The following is a 19,739-nucleotide window of genomic DNA, read 5'->3' on the forward strand; positions in this document are numbered from 1 at the left end:
GTTACAGGTCGAGAATAGTTATTTAAAATTAGAGTAGTAACATGAGGACACGCTTGCAGTTGCAAGTTAAACTCCTATCTACGTGGTTTCATCAAAAGAGGCGCTTGGTTTTAAATTATAGGGTGTAAGGATCGGTTCCCCAAACAAGAATTTAAATAAAGAAAGTTTAAGCAATGAGTAACATCACGTGCACAGCCCGTCCTCGGAGATCGACGGCCGCTTGCTCGCCCCCTGCTAGACGATGACCACGAGACACACAACACTCCTTGCCCCGTACTTGACACCCTAAAATGAAGAAAAAACTCACTTTAGTGCAAATGTTTAACAACACTATTTGAACCCGAAGCGTCAAGCTAAAATGTTCAAGACACTCACCATAAGGGTAGGTTACTAGAAGAGGTTAGACTTTAGACACAGGCCGCGGTGTTGGAGTTGTGCGTCTAACGAACATATGCGCTACGACGCAGTATATAATATAGACGGCCTTTAGACACGGGTCCACTGTGTTTGAGTAGATCGCAGGACGATCTGAAATAAGTACATGTCTTAGTACACCAGTTACCCGACGCCCTCTTCACAGCGCGTTTATGTAACACTTACCATTTGCGTTACGACGCAGTATATAATATAGACGGCCTTTAGACACGGGTCCGCTGTGTTTTATTAGTTTAAAAGAGGGTCAGGGAATCATCATGAGGAATCTGAAACAAAATAATTTACGTATCAACTTGGCGTCTCATCGACAAGCGCGCCGGTCAAAGTTTAGAGAATCCACTTGTTAGTACTCACGATTCAGCACGGTGGCGGCGGATGGAGCTACCACTAGGCTCAAATATAACGTGGATGTCGAAAAGCACTCATGAATTCCACTTTAGAACCACAAAAGCATGTAGACGCCGCTCCCGTTGCAATATCTGCCGGTCATCCTGCCAAAATGGCCGGTAGAATCCGACCGCCTCAAAAAGACATCGCCGTGTTACCAACCTCAAAAAGACATTTCACTCGGTCGCGTAATATCGAGTCGTAACAAAAAGAAGAAGAAAGAAAAGTGTTTATTTGCTCCCAAAAGAATGGCAGCGCATCGCAGGATGTCAATACAAAATGAATCAGCAACTAAACAGCAGCCGGAAACCTAGAATTGTAAACTAAAGATCAAAAATCGGCAATCAATATCGTGTAGCACCATCTTTATCGACCTGTCAAACGTCAGCGAAGTTGTCAGTTTGGCAGTTCGACATTCCCGGCGAAAGATCATCCTATGAGGTTGTTTACGATGGAAAATAAAAGGTTTTGTATTGTTTTACGAGATAAATGTGAACTTCGTAGTGTTCTACAGAAAGAAAGGATCGTCGTGATATGATAAGCCGCCAGCAGTTGGTCAATTGCAGTGTAAAAATCACATATACGAAGTGTATCAGTGGCTGCAATGTTTATCCCGCTTACCATGCCCTTTGGAAGACAAATAGAATCAGAAAGGTACTCAAATCATGAGCCAGGGATACGTCTTCATACGGCAGGTCAGTACCAATCACCCATTTGCCCGAAGAACGCATCCAAAAACCGTAATACCAGATTTCGGGTGTTACAGTAGGGTTTCAGTTGGGAGAAATAATTTTATTTCAGAATTTGAAGAAATTCTGAAATAAAATTATTTTACACATAAGAATGTGTAAGGTTAAAGTCACTTTGGAGGAATCTTTGCCAATTTGGGAAAGATTATGAAATCATAGGCCCGGAATGGGGCTACTAGCGGAGAACGTAACTTGTCCTTCCCAGACCTACTACAACTTATAAACTAGAGAATAGTCCTAGCAGGACTTACAAATGAGCTACTTCGCTCTCAGCGAACGTCAACACGCAAAGTATTAATCGCCTATGCCTAAAAAGGGTAGACGCTTTAAATCATAGGTTGGAGAAGGGGCCACTAACGGAAAACGCGACTTATCCACCTCCAACCTACTACAGAATACAGAACCTACTCCTGGTCTGCTTAGAAAGGTATTAAACTTACCTCATACCGCCTACATCAACAACAAAAGAAAATAATTGGAAAAGACTTCCTAAATAAGCCTACGTCTCGGCCATATAGGGCAAGACGACTAAATCATAGACAGGAGACGGGCCACTAGCGTGAAACGTGACTGGTCGCCTCCTAATCTACTACTATACTAACACTAACTCCCACGCGGTGGCTAGGGCACCGTAGATTACAGAAAGTCAAAGAAAACCATCCAATAAAGACAAATACATACTGTCTCATATCTTAAACTAAAGATGAAACGTACCAAACAGGTTGACGCTCATGAGAATTGGAAACTTACAAATGAGCTGGCAAGAGTTCCTTTGGACTGGACAACAACCATGAGAGCTTTTTTTTTTATCTTAAGGTAATACCCTTCACCATGTCTTATTCCTGAAATTTAAAGAACCTATTTTCCAAAGTGGGAGCGTTCAGGTTCGATAGAAAAGGTCTATCAGAACATTACTAGCAAATCGGCCACCAGGAATCTGTAAAAGCAAAACCACAAACTAAGAGTAATCATGTTTGATAGTTAGAACCTATTCAAACGCTTTTTACAGACTTACAACTGTAACTAACAAAGACTCAAGGTCCACACGTTCGATGGGAGGTATCCAACGGAACGCCGTCGACAGACTTGTCGTCGTAAAACCTAGAAATAAAACTTATTAAAAGAGCATGCACATTTGATATAAGCATCATAACAGCACAGTTGTTGAACCTAAATAACGCTTAACTAAAACCTAAATACGCGTCCTACGAGACGGAAAACATTTTGGAAAGTAAACCCAAAATTACTAGAATATAGGCGAGACACTCAGCCATCGAGAGAGTAGTAAGTCAAAGAACTTAAAAATAGATAGGTTAGGAGAGTCACTCAGCCAATGAGTGTTAACCTATGAGAAGGGGGCGTGACACACAGCCTGAGACCCTTTTAAGGAGGAAGTTGATGTCTACTTATCTGCAGACGTCCTTATTTTAAAAAGAAAGGAGACACCGGTACCCTACCGGTTTCCTTAGAGGAACAGAGACTTGCTCTGTTAGCAGAGAGTCCCTTCCGTATCACATACTATACCTAATTTACAGAACTCTTAAATTAACTTCTGACGGCACAGTACGAAACAATTATCCTAGCGTGATCACTATTTTAACCTATTGTATTTACAATCTTCAAAGAGTTCCCGGGTGATCTCTTTGAGATATTTTAGCCTTTCTTATCGTTTCTCTTTCCCTAAATTAGCCAACCGACAGGACGAATCTTCTCCATTCCATAAATTCCTACAAGTCCGGTCATTGAATACTTAAATTACGAACGTGTATCTATTGCTATTCGCTTATGAGTAGAAACAGATGAACTAGCGTAACACTTAACATTCATTACCTAAATACATGGGGCTTCTGTCGTTCGCTTAGCTTTACACTTGCCAGGAACCGAACAGATAGCAGACCAAACAAATAACACTATTACCTAACAACAAATAACTACTGGGGAGGACCGGCATCCGGCCGATCTTCACCTCGCTCGAGTAAGTCCTTGATATGGAATCTGCCCAACGGTTTTCCTTCTAAAGATTTTAAGGAATAAACCAAAGGGCCGTGTTTCGCGCTAATCACGCACTTTTGAAATTTAGGTGAGAGTTTTGCGCTGAAATATTTATTGGCATTAGACAAGGGAAAGCATCGCTTGTAAACGATCTGGCCCTCCTCAAATTGGATGGGGCGCTTCCGCAAGTTGTAATACTTCACGTTTCGGTCATAAGCTTTCCGAAGATGACCTTGGACCGTAGTGTAAATGCCACGTAGCTTAGATAAGTTAGTTGAAAATGGCTCGCGCTCCAGTACCACCGACACCGGGTCGACCGGAACATCGAGATTGAGCAAAGCTCCGTCTATCACCATTTCCCTACCATGGTTCAGATAAAAAGGGGTGAACTTGGTACTTTCGTGGACCACCGTATTAAGTGCACATTGTATCTCTGGTATGTTCTGATCCCATGTACGATGATCAGAACGCACGTACGAGGCAATGGCACGTACAATATCGCGGTTTAAGCGCTCGGTCTGATTGGTCTGCGGATGATAGCGTGGGTTGTAAAACACATTAGGAACGTTATATTTCTTCATCAGATCTCTGAAATCCCGCGAAACGAATTGGGGACCGTTATCGACATAGATGTATTTGCAGACCCCATCGCGTAAGAACACTCCCTTCTCCAAACACTTGACAATAGCCTTGGCCGTAACGCTACGCAAAGGAAACATATGTGAAAATTTACTGAAATAATCCACGCAGACGAAAAGATACTGGTTCCTTGCATAAGACGGAGGAAAAGGTCCAAGGATGTCGCAGGAGATGGCCTCCCAGGGTTTGGTGACAATGCGAGGGTTGCCCATGAGACCAGCACGAGCGGTATTGGAAGATTTATAACACTTGCAGATTTCGCAGGCAGCGACATATTTCTCCACGTCGTGGTAAAGATTTGGCCAGAAGTAGTCGGCACTAATCCGTTTGTGGGTCTTAGCTACCCCGAAATGACCGGAAGTCGGTTCATCGTGGTACTGCCGCAAGATCTCCTCCCGATGTTCACTAGGCACGACAAGTTTCCACTCAAAGCGAGAAGTGAGACTGTATTTATTTTTAGAGAGTCGAAAGAGTTTACCGTCAGTGACCGTAAAATTAGGAAAAATTCGAGGATTGTCACTGCACCCTTTAAGCAGTTTAGTATACCAGGGGTCCTGGACGGTTACAGGGTCAAAAGAGATGGAGTCCACCTTGATTCGAGAAAGAGTATCAGGAATTACGTGTTCCTTCCCTCTACGATGAATAATTTCAAAGTCAAACTGGCTCAAACGACAGGCCCACCTGTTTAGTCTACCTGTAGGGTTCTTCAATTTGTAGAACCACTTGAGAGATGCGTGGTCCGTGACAATATAGCATTTAGAACCCTCGACGTAAGGCCTATATTGCTCCAAAGCGTAGATGACCGCCAACAGCTCTCGTTCGGTGGCCGTGTAGTTCACCTCCTGCGCATTTAAAGTACGACTGCAATAGGCAACGGGATGATCCACTCCATCTATTCTTTGGGCCAGCATGCCACCAATGGCGAAAGAACTACCATCTGTATGGATGTAAAAAGGAGAACTGAAGTCCGGGCACTTCAAAATAGGGGCTGTGATCAATGCAGACTTTAAAGTGTTAAACGCCTCATTAGCCTCCGGCGTCCACTCAAATTTAAGCTTTTTGCTCGTCAACCGAGTCAGAGGGCGAGCTACTTGTGAGAAATTGTGAATGAAACGGCGGTACCAACCGGCCATTCCCAGAAAACGCTTCAACTCCTTGACGTCGCGAGGGACAGGAAAGTTCATGATAACCTCAACCTTGGAAGGATCAGTACGTAAACCGAAGCGGTCCACCATGTAGCCCAAATACTTAAGCTCGCTACGACAAAATTTAGATTTTTGCATGTTGATCGTCAAGTTAGCCTCCTTTAGTTTTATGTACACCCGTCGAAGGATATCCAAGTGTTCCTCGAAAGTCGAAGTGCAGATAACTATATCGTCAATGTAAGCGAAGACCTTATTGTCGAATTCCGCAGCAAACAACCCGTCCATCAATCTTTGCATCGTGGCACTCGCGCCCACTAAGCCAAAGCACATACGATTGTAGTGAAAAAGGCCTCGGCCTGGCACTGTGAAAGCGGTCTTTTCCTTCGAGTCTGGATGAAGGGGAATCTGGTGGTACGCCGCGCTCAGATCGAGTGAGGTAAGGTACTTCGCGTCACGCAGGTTGTCAATTATGTAATTGATATAAGGTAAGGGGTAAGCGTCAGTTTTTGACACCGCGTTAAGTCGGCGGCTATCCAAGCAGATTCGCACTTCCCCATTCGCCTTAGGAACTAGAGTAAGGGTGAGTTCCATTCACCAAAAGAACGTTCAACCACTTTACTTTCTAACATGCGGTCTAACTCGGCATCCAAGTATTTAAGTTTTTCCGGACTAAGTCTGTAATATTTTTGCTTAATAGGTTTAGCATCACCCGTATTAATAACGTGTTGTATTAATGGCGTACAACCTAAGCCGACCTTATCGGTATTAATGTTATCGAATAAAGTTTTAATAGAGTCAAGAGCCCGTTTTTGTTCAGGAGTAAGTTCCTCATAATTGCGTAAGCCATCCTCCTCCACACTACCAATAATAGTGGCTACAGAAGATACGTCTGCAGGAAGACAGGCAAGCACGTCAGGGGCCAAGTTAAAGGCCTTCCAGAAATTAATGCCGAAATGTATGGGCAGCTTAATCTCCGGCAGCACGTGAAATAGTACAAGTTGTACCTCTCCCTTATATTGTATAGGTAGGTTCATATAGAATTTGCAAATGTAGTCTACACCATCAGCGACACGTAAGACACGCGGACGGTCGAATGGAAGCATTTCCAAGTTTAAATTTAAGAATTTAGTGTGTGCATTAGCACCGAGTATCGAGCACGCCGCGCCACAATCAAGAAGGCCGCAGACGTTAACGTTAAGAACACGTACAGTTAAGTATGGACGATAGTCGTCAGCAGAAGGTAAGAAACATGTTTTTTGAGGTCGCGCGAGGCAGGTTTTACGCGGGACCTGTTTACCTAGTTTTTTGAAGTAGAACCCTTCGTACAACGCGGGCACTCCGGTGTCCGTACACCTGGATGACCGCATCCGAAACACACCAGTTCACGGGAGCGCTGGCAACGATTAGTTTTGTGACCAGCTTGTTTACACCTGAAACAATAAGTCCCTTCCGTCTTGTCAACAGAGCCAACTGCCTGTTTGCGACAAGCAGTATTGTTGCGTGACTGCACTTGCACGTCCGGAGCCACCGTGTATCCTGACGAAGAGGGTTCGGTGAAATTACCTGCTCGCGACCCTGCAAGCTCGAGACGCTTGCACAGAGACTTCAGCATCTCAATAGACGTCACGTCAATTAAAGCTAGCTCCCTACTGTACTCGGCCTAACATTACGCAATAGGATGTCAAGACGTTCAGCTTCTGCCAACGGCACCGTTAACCTAGAGAACAGTGCGCCCATAATGGACAAGTACACTACGATTGATTCGTGTTTAGCTTGAGTACGAGCTCTGATTTCACTCAGGAGTCGAAAATCAAAATCCGGTATGTCAAAGTCAGCTTTAAGAGCCTTTAAAAGATCGTATAGCAAGTAAAGTTGTCCCTATTGGATCGGTACCAGAACAGAGCCGGTCCATCCAGAACATCAGGAAAACCATTAAAAATAATCCGCTCAGGTATCTCCCTAGCCTGCCTCAGTTCATCCAAGCGCGTGACGAAAGCGCGCACGCATGTGTCACCCTTAAATTTAAGATTTAAACTGGCTAAGTTATAACGGGGCTCAGCTCGGCACACCGCCTCAGTTCGCGTTTTCCTTGGTGAGCGAAACACCTCCACTTCGGAGTCTGAGGAGTCTTCATCCGGGTTAAGAGTGGACAAGCATTCGACCAGAACGCCTTTGAGAGTCTGAACCTCGTCAGCGTCACCTTGACCTGTGATTTGCTGTAAACGTCCGAGATAATACTCGACTCGACCTACTAGACGTTGCCTCCTGGCATCAGACAACGCCGTTCCCTCAGCTACTTCCTTTTGTAGACCCTGAATCGCAACTCGGCATGTAGGCATTTCACTTGGTGAGTCCGCTGAAAGAGTGCCGATGCTAAGTTTGAGACTACCGCGTCGAATGAGAGAACGCGTTTGCCTAAACAATTTACGCAAGGTGTCACAACTGTCAGATTCCGCGAAAGGTATTTGCAATTTAGTTAACTCGTGCGCAAGCTCCTCTTTTGTCAACCACTCTACCTTAGTAGACAGATCCATTTTTATAATAGTGACTTATAAATGATAAACAGTATGATTATCGCTAATAGCGAAATATTCTTAAGGAAAAGATTATAAGCAAGCGCTCAGTAACGTGAGCAGGTACACAAGCATGCGCTCATTAAAGTGAGCAGATTCTTAAAAATATATATAAGCACTTAATAAGGTAAGTAGGTTCACACATATGAACATTAAATGAAGTGAGCAGGTTCTTAAATCAGGGCTCAATAAAGTGAGCAGGATCACAGATAAGTACTCAGTAAAGTCAGCAGAATGATATTTTAAAAGCTCAAGCTTTAATTATTATGAAGTAGTCAAATACCAAAAGTAGCTCCATAGCAGTAAACAACTAAAGGCAGAAGTGCCTATAACTGGTATTTGTTTAAAACTAGAACAATAGTATTTTAGTATCAGAGCAGCAAAGTAGACAATTTTATTTATTAGTTTAGAAGTACAAGTAATAGCATACTAGAGTACATAAGCATGTACTTAGATGAAACACAAACATTATTAGCTAATGCATGTACCAGATCCTTACACCCTCCTATATACACTAATGAGAACGAGAATGAAACCATAAATCCTTCAAGCCCAACGTTGGGAACGCCACTGTAACGGAGAATATTTCGGTCTTATTTTATTTGTATTTGTGATTTCACCCTGGGGTCCGTCACGAGGATACCCCAAAACCCAGGGCCGCTCCGGCTAGCGCGGCATGAAGTAGGGTCGTGCGATCGGCTGGCTTGAGGGTACGGCCGAAATAACCTTGGGCGCCGTAGAAAGATTGGCCGCACCACAAACAGGACTGGTTAAATTAAACTAGGAATTCTCGTCTCATGGTCGTGTATTCATCCGTTGAAAACAAGTTTAAGACCTAAATGAGGTCTAATCAGGGGTTTAAAAATAGAGTAGCAAGTCAAATACTCATCCCTGGATAACCAATAGGGTTATGCACCTTTCTTAACAATTATAGCCTTAAGTAAAGCTTATTTCACTTATTTAAAATTAGAGTAGTAAATTAATTACCTATATTTGGATACTCAAATATACCCAATCAGGTTATACACATTTATTAACAATGTAAGACCTAAATGGTCTGGTTACAGGTCGAGAATAGTTATTTAAAATTAGAGTAGTAACATGAGGACACGCTTGCAGTTGCAAGTTAAACTCCTATCTACGTGGTTTCATCAAAAGAGGCGCTTGGTTTTAAATTATAGGGTGTAAGGATCGGTTCCCCAAACAAGAATTTAAATAAAGAAAGTTTAAGCAATGAGTAACATCACGTGCACAGCCCGTCCTCGGAGATCGACGGCCGCTTGCTCGCCCCTCGCTAGACGATGACCACGAGACACACAACACTCCTTGCCCCGTACTTGACACCCTAAAATGAAGAAAAAACTCACTTTAGTGCAAATGTTTAACAACACTATTTGAACCCGAAGCGTCAAGCTAAAATGTTCAAGACACTCACCATAAGGGTAGGTTACTAGAAGAGGTTAGACTTTAGACACAGGCCGCGGTGTTGGAGTTGTGCGTCTAACGATCATATGCGCTACGACGCAGTATATAATATAGACGGCCTTTAGACACGGGTCCACTGTGTTTGAGTAGATCGCAGGACGATCTGAAATAAGTACATGTCTTAGTACACCAGTTACCCGACGCCCTCTTCACAGCGCGTTTATGTAACACTTACCATTTGCGTTACGACGCAGTATATAATATAGACGACCTTTAGACACGGGCCCGCTGTGTTTTATTAGTTTAAAAGAGGGTCAGGGAATCATCATGAGGAATCTGAAACAAAATAATTTACGTATCAACTTGGCGTCTCATCGACAAGCGCGCCGGTCAAAGTTTAGAGAATCCACTTGTTAGTACTCACGATTCAGCACGGTGGCGGCGGATGGAGCTACCACTAGGCTCAAATATAACGTGGATGTCGAAAAGCACTCATGAATTCCACTTTAGAACCACAAAAGCATGTAGACGCCGCTCCCGTTGCAATATCTGCCGGTCATCCTGCCAAAATGGCCGGTAGAATCCGACCGCCTCAAAAAGACATCGCCGTGTTACCAACCTCAAAAAGACATTTCACTCGGTCGCGTAATATCGAGTCGTAACAAAAAGAAGAAGAAAGAAAAGTGTTTATTTGCTCCCAAAAGAATGGCAGCGCATCGCAGGATGTCAATACAAAATGAATCAGCAACTAAACAGCAGCCGGAAACCTAGAATTGTAAACTAAAGATCAAAAATCGGCAATCAATATCATGTAGCACCATCTTTATCGACCTGTCAAACGTCAGCGAAGCTGTCAGTTTGGCAGTTCGACCTTCCCGGCGAAATATCATACTATGAGATTGTTTACGATGGGAAATAAAAGGTTTTGTATTGTTTTACGAGATAAATGTGAACTTCGTAGTGTTCTACAGAAAGAAAGGATCGTCGTGATATGATAAGCCGCCAGCAGTTGGTCAATTGCAGTGTAAAAATCACATATACGAAGTGTATCAGTGGCTGCAATGTTTATCCCGCTTACCATGCCCTTTGGAAGACAAATAGAATCAGAAAGGTACTCAAATCATGAGCCAGGGATACGTCTTCATACGGCAGGTCAGTACCAATCACCCATTTGCCCGAAGAACGCATCCAAAAACCGTAATACCAGATTTCGGGTGTTACACTGTAGCCAAAATAGCAAAAAATGGAACCAGTTCAGTTTCATTATTTGCCATAACCCTAATCTTTAACCCCTAACCCTTATAGTTTTGCCATGTCTGTCTGTTCGTTTGTCCGTCTGTCCACCGCTTAGCTTAGAGACTATTACCGCTAAAAAACTGTAATTTTTCATAGTATTATAACACTATTCTCGATATCGAAATTGGTACAGTGGTTATAAAAAAATATAGGTTGACACAACTGGAATGGGCAATTTTTTTTTATTGTAATATTTTTGATCTCAATTCAATTGTTCCTTGTTGTTACTTAATAAATTTGTAATTTGTATATATACGTTATTATGTATTAACTTTCATTGGATACCCGTGTGTTGTGTGTGTCAAATATGTGTAAATAAATGTTTCACTCTATTATTTATTTATTTCATCATGTTGCACTTTGTACATGTCACCTTAGGTCTAAGTTTTAAGGGCATAGAAATACGTATTTGTATTGAAATATAATATTGCACTTATCCAAACTTAACTCTCTCTCTCTCTCTCTCTACAGTAAAAAAAAAACTCCCTGTCTTTTTTTTTGCGGACACAATTTTAAAATATAAGGTAAGTATAGACCCTAATTCACTTGGACAGTTTCGACGAATTTTATTATACCTCGTATGTTGAAAACCGCCCAGCCAATTAGGCTACAAAGCGGACCACAGAAATATACATACATAGAGCTCGAAAAACATAACCCTTCTTCAGGCTGTCGGGTAGAAATGTCAACACCTTGGACACAATACTTACCTCAGCATAATCTTCTCCGCTCCATTGTGGCAAAAAATCTACAACAAAAAACTCACATCACACTGGCGTTAATAATTAAAGGGTTGTTACCTAATTATCATCATCATCATCCCAGCCTATATACGTCCCACTGCTGGGCACAGGCCTCCTCTCAGAACAAGAGGGCTTGGGCCATAGTTCCCACGGGGGCCCAGTGCGGATTGGGAACTTCACACGCACCATTGAATTGCTTCGCAGGTTAGTGCAGGTTTACTCACGACGTTTTCCTTCACCGCAAAGCTCGTGGTAAATTTCAAATGTAATTCCGCACATGAATTTCGAAAAACTCAGAGGTGCGAGCCGGGGTTTGAACCCACGACCTTCTGTTTGAGAGGCGATAGGTCAAACCACTAGGCCACCACGGCTTTTTATTACCTAATTATCCGAACTCGTATTTATTCTCCCGGTTTCATGAACCCTATTACTGTGACGCTCGGGGCTATTAATTTGTTGTTAAATATTTCAACGTAGGCGGCTCAAAAATCTTAATTATTTAATTAGAGAACGTTGAGATACTCCACGATAATCGAGGGTGCTCTCGCTATCTCTTATATAAGATTATTGCGTTAAATTAATCAATTTACGCGTAACTTGCTTCACGCGTATTAGTAATTATGGTAGGAATATTCGTTAATTACCTGATGCTTTTTTCATCGTTTATTACCGTGATATTGGGTTTTAATCGCGGGAAATGGATTAGCTAATTTCGTGTTCATATATCGTATAGATATAATATTATCGGGACAAATTTTCATTTTTGTTTGACACACCCTTACTAATGCCGTGCCGAAGCCGTGGTGGCCTAGTGGTTTGACCTATCGCCTCTCAAACAGAGGGTCGTGGGTTCAAACCCCGGCTTGCACCTCTGAGTTTTTCGAAATTCACGTGCGGAATTACATTTGAAATTTACCACGAGCGTTGCGGTGAAGGAAATCATCGTGAGGAAACCTGCACAAAACTGCGAAGCAATTCAATGGTGCGTGTGAAGTTCCCAATCCGCACTGGGCCCGCGTGGGAACTATGGCCCAAGCCCTCTTGTTCTGAGTGGAAGCCTGTGCCCAGCAGTGGGACGTATATAGGCTGGGATGATGATGATAATGATGATCCTTACTAATACAATAATATAAATGAGAAATCATCTTTGTTTACTCCGCTTTAACCCGTTAACTGCTGAACTGATTGACATGATATTTGCATACCCTCCTGAGACCCCGCGTACAATTTTTTTAACATAGTCTGCCCAAATGTCAACTTATCTTGATTGTCATTAAGTTTTTAAATTCTCATGTTAAAAATTTGACACGGGAGGAGGTTAAAATTTTTAAAACCAGAATAAAATGAGAGATGGAAGGTGGTATCTAGGTCCCAGATGTCGTATTAGTCTGCGTTATGATACTCCGGAACCGCCGAAACACGACGTCTTTCAGCTAGATCTGGCAGCACTCGCGATGGGCCCCACTAGCTCCCGACACACGCACCACAAACGAGCTGAATTGTAATATATATTTAATACATATTATTATGTGTAAGTGCAGAAAGGCTTCGGGCAGATATCTACAATGATGCGTTTGGCATCCAGACTTTCCAGACGTTCTAAGAGATACATTTCAAAATCTGTAACAGCTTTATTTACATGTGTGCCATTCTCATCTCTGTTTCGCGTGATCTTTCCAACTTTCGCATGGGATGTTCCATGCGGGGAGGTGGCGCTTAAAGATTTCCTAGCAACTCCAGAGTTCCCTCTTCCCCCCCAGAAGTCCGTTTCCCTTTTCTCTCTTTTGATTGAGCCTTATGGGGTATATTATTAATTAGGTTGTCAACTTGTTCATGGGTTTGCGCACTGCCTTTTGATCTCCGGAATCATTAAAATAATGAAAAATATACTGTATACTCTTTCGACAAGCAGTCTCAGGGCAGATTAAACCTATCATTGAAAATCAATATTTTTCGCCAGATGAATATTTTATCTAAGATTAAAAGCTTGCTTAACAATAACCCTTTACTTCCAGATATAATGGCCGAAGTTTCTCTTGTCAGATATTTGTAAATTCTAGAATATTTGGCAAAGTTAAAGAAAATTAACAAAGCAATTTCTAAGCAAGCGCCCGGAAACTAAGTTGAAAAATTCTATTGAAAAGCCTGGATTCTCAGTAACTGGAAACAACTGATTCTGTTTTGAAATAGACATCGTCTTTTGCAATTATGTTAAAGAGATAGACTAGCTTTTGAACGCGAGAATATCATGCTTTAAGCTCAAATAAGGTGTTGTTTTTACCACGGAATACGGAAAAAAGGAAATAACTATAGAATCATTTTAGGATCACTTCGTTTTAAAATATAAAACACCGAGATGTTATAAGCACCTCCGATAAAATTACATAGAGAATACATAAATATTAACATAGACTTTAACCACACATTATTAATCTCTCGATGCGACCTTCCCCTACGCTGTCTTGATGAGTACAGAGGCTGACTGAAATAACTAACTGTAATTATAACAATAACAAACATTAAAATATTTTAGTTATTATTCATTTATATTTCCATTCGTCCCGTTTCATTCTCAACAATAAATCAAACAACTAGATAGGAGTGCCACTGCCACGATAGTTTTTGTGCATAACCCATAGTTGACAACACTAAAGCGACCGCCGAGCGTAGGTATGAAAAGTGAAGTGCATACATGAGATTGACTTCTGTACTATTGTTCTGTCTTCATTTGTTCTATGTTTGTTTTATGGTGTTAAGTAAATGTATTTTCTTTCTTTTTTCTTTCTTACTTTATTTCATTTTTCTTTTAATTATAATTCCGTTTTGTGCTATGGGGGAGCCCTACGGCTATCTAATACGATGATGATGATTTATTCACTTAGTTATCAGTAACTGTTATGTTGCTGAACCGTTTATTATTGAATTCGACTTTGGCAGCAGCCCAGCTGGCAGGAACTGCGATAGCGTGCCTTAATTATATTATTTTATATATAAATAAATGAATCCCGCTTATATTAAAAAATTAAGGTGATTTTACTAGGTTTGAAGTCAAATTGAAGATAATACTTTTTTATTCTTTGATTTTGACCGAGTGAAACTCTCTTCGTATATCAAGCAAAACGAATGTGTAAACAACATGACATTTGATTAGAATCTTTTTCAATTTCGTTCAATATTTTTATTATAAGGTTAAAAGATTCTCATTCACTTCTGAAGTGTCGATTGGAACATTATTAACTTGTCATATACATACAAGAGAATAAAAATGACATTATGTTTTAGGTATTTCTCTTTCTGTGTGACTCGTTTTCGATTTTTCGTATGAGTACTGCTGCATAGCAAAAAGTTTTTCACGTGGCAATAAAAAAGGCAGGCATCATGTGATGTGATGTGTCACAAATTATCACCGGAAATAATTGAGTTAGTAACTATATTCGATTTGATTTAAAATGTAGTCACGCCGACTCACGCCGTTGACGATACTTGATCAATGTATGTATGGAAACATTTGTCGATCACAAAAAAAGTATGTACAGGATTGCTATATGCCAGACATATTTGTATTATCTCTTAAAATTACCAAATGTCAAGCGCATGTATGTGAAGGGTCCACGGAAAGAACGTGTCTAGTCACCTAAGCAACTTTTTGAGTTATAGCTGTTTGAAAGAAGAGAAGAGAAGGTTTGAACAATTAGGTATGGTTACCATTTATTTAAAACATAAAAAAATAGATTTTATATTGTTTTCAGATTATTTGATTCAGTGGTAGTCCTTTGTGAGCTCTACATTATGAGATTAAATCTCAATTTTAAAAAAAGGTGACTAGGCATGTTCTTTCCGTGGACCCTTCATGTAGTATAGAGTTTAAGTTTTCAAAAGATGTTTTTGTATTCTCAAATTCATACAATGGGAAAATCTATTATGTATACACAATAATAAAATTAAAGGTGTAAAATGACCGTACATGCGTTTTGATGTATTGTTGAGTATGGCGATCGCACTATTGATTTACAATACTTTTTTTTCTCGTATTTACAAATATTGCAATACAGAGAAGTATAAAGGAAAGTCAATTAAGCAAACTACGCATGGCAAATATCAACCGATGCTTCTAGGAATCGAAATGCAACAAAAATCCAAATAGGAAGGTACATTCGAAGAAACTGAAACACGTACCAAGGTGGCACCATTTTATATTCAACTTATGATTTCTTTGGAAAATGTATGCATCATGACATTAATAGCAAAAAGGTTCCTTGCCAAATAAACTATCTATTAAATAGGTTAAAAGAGGCAACAGGCAACCCTCGCGCCGGCAGCTTTCTCGCACAAAGAATCTCAATCGCAGTTCAAGTTGCCTGCGCGATGGGCACCATGCCAAGAGGCCCACCTCTATTTCTTAATTAAAAGTTTTAGTTTTATTTATTTTAATTTGATAGTAGTTTTAGTATTATAGATATTTTGTATTATCTATTAAATCATATTTCCAGAAATTAAAAATCGGTGATTTAAAAATACTCGTTTTAATAATTCGAGATAATGAATATTCGATGAAATGAAAAAATAGGAAACGTTGATTTTTAACTGATATTCGATTAAAAGTTTGTCGAAATTTCAAGGGTAAACCCTCACATGAATATACGAGAGTGACTTAGAAGAGGCAAGCTGGTTCACTATATTTTTAAGCCATTTGACTAATAATAACTGAGATAAAGCCCCATTTACTTTCCTTACTTATCTAGTACAAAGTGTATCTCTAACTCGCGAACTACTTTAGAAATAAGTTCAAATTACGTATTAGCGAGTTGAAAATTAAGCGACGGCTGCAAGTTGATTCCGGAGTTTCCTTTAAACAGAAGTTTGAATATTCAAGGGTTTTCCTAATAAGAGTTAAGTTTTCAAGCGTTGATAATTAGGGAAATGCTTACAAAGATTTCTGCAGCGACGTTGCGAGCTTAGCGCTAAGTGTTGATGTTTTGGAAACTCAACGGAATTGAACTATTCTAATGTCATACCTAATATAATTCAGTCAAAAAAGGCAACTCGTTTTTCATTTCGCCAGAGTTGTTTAGTGCTTTGATAATATCCCAGAAACAGATCAGTGAGTAGTTTGTCATTCAGTGACATGATAAAATTATTGATCAGATCTCCTGCTACCAGACTAAGTAGATGCAAGATAGAAAATCTTAGACACGTCCTCAGGAACGACAGATACATTGCTGCAGTTGATAATAATGGACAAAGTGGACGGAAAAAGACGCGCTGAGCGAAGGAAACAATCGTGGCTGCGGAACATCCAAGAGTCAAACCGCTGTTCTGGCTGGCTGCTGATAGAGACGAGTACAAAAAGCTAACGGCCAACCTTCAGGATTGAAGAGGCACTGAAAGAAGAAGATGATTACCAGGCTTTTGTTCAAGAGTGAACGTCTTCCGGAACAAAACATATCTGCCACGCTTCTCACTCTCACGACGACTTTCTTGGAAAAAATACAGTGTGGTGATTTCTCCTTGCGCACGGCATTGGTGTCCGGAGTTCGTATTCCAAGAGTTCCCTGGTCGAACCCGATAAGTCGAAATAATTGACTGTAGAAAAAAGAACATGTAGAAGTTTAGAAGAATTATTAGATCGAGTTATTGGGTTTGACCAGGAAACTCTCGATTTAGTAGTAGGAAGTGTTGCTGACCAACTCTCACATCAGGTCTTTCCCAGTCGCTTTACACCCACGGGAAAAGATGGGTCCATCCTATTCTAAAACCAGGCACGGCACAGGCAAAAACCCTTCATCTTCAAGAATCTTTCCTTTTAGAAAGATATTTCGCCTACTACATCCACCAGTAGCCCGCAACTTTCACGATGTCATCAATCCACCTAGTGAAAGCCGTTATATTGCAACAGGAGCTCTAAAACATATATAATTCGAAGCGTACACAAGAATTCTTCCGTTTGCATGTTTTAACATAAACAAAAAATTGTAAAACATCTCGTAGCACCAAATTGTTTGCCGAAGTTCAAGGAACCATTAAATATTAATGTGTTGAACATGAATTTCATATTTCGCTCGCGCGACCGAAGTTGCCTGATGAATATTATCAGAGCGTTCGGAAATTTTGGAGAATTCGGACAATAACTTACGCGGTTAGGGGTTTCTTTTTGAAACTTCGTTATAAATTTTAGGCATAAGCCTTCAGAATTAGTTTTGCCGAATCAAGAAGAAATTGCTGTTATTAGCGAGATTCTGTATCATTTGAGTCATCATCATCATCATCGTAGTCGTATCAGCCATATAGGATGTAACCCCCCCCCCCCATATAGACCTCCAATTGCTTCGGGTGGATCCGTCGGTCATCGTTGGTGGACGTCCTATGCTGCGCATACCACTCCCTGGTCTCCTTCATTTGACTAAAGCTCCTTATTTCTGATAAATATAGATAAGTTAAATTAGTTTATGATAATAGTTAGTTAATTTATAATCTCATTATATCCTATAACTTTCCATTATAATTTACATGTGATTAAATATTTAATTTCTTTGTTATGTAATACCTTTTTTACACCTGAAACAGAGGAATTTCCTAGTTCAGGTAAAAAAAATAGTTTAGTTTAGTTTAGTCAATTTATTCATTCAATACATCATTACATTATAATTTACATAAATGTCAGTTAAAAGAATTTGTATTGAAATCGTCAAAGGTAATAATAATATGATTAGTAATAATTATAAAAAATAAAATTCTAAGCATGTCATGTTTCCCTTAGTATATTATATCTAGCCTATAAGTTAGTTAGATTGGTTATTTTGTAAGAGAAATAAAGATTGTTATTATTGTATTTCTAAACTTTAATTACTATTGCGTGTATTTTAATTAACCGATTTCAAAAAAAGAGGTTCTCAATTTGATCTGTAAGTAGTATGTATGTATGTATGCTTGTCCGCGATTAGGTATCTCGTGTTTGGCTGAACCTATTTTTAGGGTTCCGGAGCCAAACTGGCAAAAACGTCAAGTCCATCTGTCTGTCTGTCTGTCCGTCCGTCCGTATGTCACAGGCATTTTACTCGAAAACTACATGATTTACCTATATCAATGAAATTTGAAGTACAGATGTCTTGTCTAAGCCGATAATTAGTTTTGTTGTTAAATTACAAACTAAATATTTATAGGGGGGGGGGCTCCATACACGTAACAGAAATTGAAAAAAAAAAAAAAACTCGCATCAACGTGTGGCACATATTTCGATAGCTCTTTTGAAAATATAGTAAAGTTTCTTAAAAACTTTTTTGATTAAGTGAAGATTTCCGGAAATAATCGCTCCCAAAGTAGCAAAAATTGTTTCCCCCCCTTCTATCTTGTAAACCATTTGTCCAAAAAATATGCAAAAAATATGAAAAGGTAACGCGTAATAAATACTTTCAACAAAAATTGGTTTTAACATGATCGGATATACCGTTTTTGAGTTATTGCCGAAAAACTGCGCTTCTAAACAAAAGAACGTAAGTGCCGTGAAGATACGCTCTTTTTCTGGTAATAGATTTTAAGACTGTAGTAAGTGTTTTAATTGTGTTATAAAGCACATAATATTACTTGATTTTTTTCGTTATGACTACGGAACCCTATATTGGGCGTGTCCGACACGCTCTTGGCCGGTTTTATTTTAATGTTCCGTTACCATTGATCCGAACCCTTTGTATTGCATTTCTCCAACTTGTTTCTGGCCTTTATCTGCTACTCCCTCACTTTATTTGCTTCCTGCGATTGCTTTTATTTTAGATTTGTATTTTAGACTTTAACGGTAACATACTTGGAGTGTATAGCTATGAGGTATGAGAATCCTGTCCAGTACACCCGAGAACAAAAAATTGTTAAAAGAATAACTTTATTTTTTTACGACCCATCAAAATATTCAAATTTGAATTTGACCATAACACTACAATGTGCAGTGATCGAAATTTCGGCTGGATTCGTTGGGATTGCATATTGGCACAACGCTTGGCGCGTATGGAAGATGCAGGTTTGATTCCGTGGAGCGAACAAGAAATTTTCTCGTTAGGGTTCCGGAGCCAAATGGCAAAAACGGAACCCTTATAGTTTCGCCATGTCTGTCTGTCTCTCCGTCAGTCCGCGGCTTTGCTCAGGGACTATCAATGCAAGAAAGCTGTAATTTTGCACGGTTTTGCATATGTAAACTATGCCGACAAAATGGTACACTAACAAATAAAAAAATAACTTTTTTAGGGTACCTCCCATAGACGTAAAATTTTTTTTTCTCATCCAACCCTATAGTGTGGGGTATCGTTAGATAGGTCTTTTAAAAGCATTAGGGGTTTGCTAGACTAATTTTTCGATTCAGTGATATGT

General features: G+C 40.1%; 1 protein-coding gene and 1 long non-coding RNA gene across 3 annotated transcripts in view; one reads left to right on the forward strand and one right to left on the reverse strand.

Annotated features, from left to right (window-relative positions):
* Positions 1-8,707: 8,707 nt before the first annotated feature.
* On the reverse strand, positions 8,708-10,151 carry LOC141439532 (uncharacterized). Of its 2 annotated transcripts, XR_012452602.1 has the most exons (4): positions 9,770-10,151; positions 9,581-9,681; positions 9,356-9,508; positions 8,708-9,265 (listed from the first exon to the last, which is right to left on the reverse strand). It is a non-coding gene; the product is annotated as an uncharacterized lncRNA (long non-coding RNA). The 2 variants fall into 2 exon arrangements; XR_012452601.1 differs by having other exon boundaries at positions 9,581-10,151.
* Positions 10,152-10,272: 121 nt separating this feature from the next.
* The window catches only part of LOC141439914 (cytochrome P450 6k1-like), a 32,100-nt gene continuing 22,633 nt past the window's right edge, over positions 10,273-19,739 (forward strand). The window contains exon 1 of the mRNA XM_074104371.1: positions 10,273-10,497. The gene's annotated coding sequence lies outside the window, so the exon portion shown is untranslated. The remainder of the gene's footprint in view (positions 10,498-19,739) is intronic.

The sequence above is a fragment of the Choristoneura fumiferana genome, chromosome 21, assembly GCF_025370935.1.
Source record: "Choristoneura fumiferana chromosome 21, NRCan_CFum_1, whole genome shotgun sequence".
In the NCBI taxonomy this organism is placed as follows: domain Eukaryota; kingdom Metazoa; phylum Arthropoda; class Insecta; order Lepidoptera; family Tortricidae; genus Choristoneura; species Choristoneura fumiferana.